Raw genomic sequence first — 1,998 nt, forward strand, 5'->3', positions numbered from 1 at the left:
CATAAAAATGCATACAGCCTGCACATACAGTATATTTGTACATAAGATTCTGTATCACGGCAGAGCAGGTAGGCACAGCGACATTAACAAACATTTGGCTGGCACTGCAGCATGATGGGGGATGATGGAAGTTTAGGAAGCAGTTTCATGGCAACATCACTTCACAGTCTGCATGTTGCTTTTTCTGTAGGAGTGCCACAGGTGGGCAGTATATAGCGGGGAATGGGAAGCTCTAAATAAAGTAAACCTTAATTGTTTACTTGATCTGCGGTGGTAAATTAGCATTATAAGGCTTAAATAAATTCTGTGGCTCCAGACAGATTTGTTGTCTCTTTTGATAGAAGAGGTTGCTGACCCCTGACCTAGACCGTTTTAACAATTTGCAAATATTGATTGAATGTGCAAGCAAAACCAACAATGTAGTTCTTTAAAATTGAACAAATTAACATAGATGTGGGAGTTATGAAACTTTTCCACTAAAAATATGTTGTGAATAAAGGCCCACAAAAAGCAGACTGCAGAGAGTAAACAAAAGTACTGGTTAAAATAAAAACGTGGTATTTCTTAACTTTCCTGCTTTTCACTGGTTGCCTCTGTCCCTATCACTTCTGATTACTGGGCCCTTCGTTCTCCCTATAGAAACACAACTCCTTCATAGATATGATGGTTTGGTGTGCCCCCTGCAGATAGCTCGCAGCAACACATTTCCTTTGTCTGAGTTTTACTCCTCTACAACAAGCAAGAGAATGTGAAGAAGGTGAGCTGATGATGATGATGAACGATGAGTATTCAGGAAGCATCAAAACATTAGAGGGATGTGAGGGGATGGAGGGTCGGGGTGTCGGAGAGAGGAGAAGGTAGAGAGGGAGAGCAGGTGAGAAAGATGGGATGACAAGACAACGACGGCTGGGAAGAAAACGAAGAGGAGGAGGAGCGAGGGATGCAGGGAAGGAGGAGGGGATGAGTGCACGATGTGTGAGGGAAGACATCAGTCACTGTGCGAGCACCAGCCTATCCCTCTGTGACCTATTTTATCCTCCATCAGCATGCTGAACGAGGGATGAGAAAAGGCTGATGAATAATAGAGGAGAGGGAGAGATGGATGAGAATGAGCCTGCCTCCCTCTCGTTCACTTCTCCCTCCTTCTCAGCCCCTCTTCTCCCTTTTTCCTGCGACCCCCTTTTTTATTTTAACTCCGGGACAAAAAAAGATTTTATAAATAACTAAAGAGATTTTTTTGGGTGCACTGCTGACGTGGGGGCACGCAGCGTGTAATCGTCAGAGATACGTCTGTCGTGAGTGTGTGTGTGTGAGAGAGAAACTTGTAGCATATGGTATGTCAGATTTAGGCAGGGATTGAGATTTCTAGCTTTTTCTTAACTTCATATATATATAAAACATTATATGAAAGAACATACCATCAGACTTGGTATTAATAAAGTCTATTTAGAAGAATTGAGTCACTTTTGGCTGCCAGGATATCATGGATGTGGATGTCCAAGTGGACAAAACTGGTGACCCAACATAAAGTTCCCTTTTTGACCATTGGATGGAAACCACAATATACTATATGTTATTAAGACTTGCAAGCCGATCTTTCATTATTCTTCAGTGTTTTTGATCCTAAAGTACACGATTCCAAGCACACTTAGGTAATTACTGACTATCCAGAGGAGTGCCCTTATTGATTGCTTGGAGATGTGACATGCTGTACAGACAGACCAGATGGTGAGCAAACACAGTGAGCTGCTGGGTAAGGCTGCCTGACAGAGAAGAGAAAAAGAAGATTTGATCTCAGATAGAGCAGTTGCTGTACATTTTCTTTAACTTAATTTTCTAATCAAATCGAGAGGCACTCGTTAGAACACTTTTCTGCTCTGGGTGTATGAGGTGTCATATAGGCCATAATTCACCATGCCATGATTTTTACACATATTAGTAAAACATCATGTCTATCATAAGTTAATTACTATAGACTGTTTAGCTCTGCATTTTAAC

This window comes from Morone saxatilis, unplaced genomic scaffold (assembly GCF_004916995.1).
Source record: "Morone saxatilis isolate NCDOM2014 unplaced genomic scaffold, NCSU_SB_2.0 Contig2, whole genome shotgun sequence".
Lineage (NCBI taxonomy): Eukaryota > Metazoa > Chordata > Actinopteri > Moronidae > Morone > Morone saxatilis.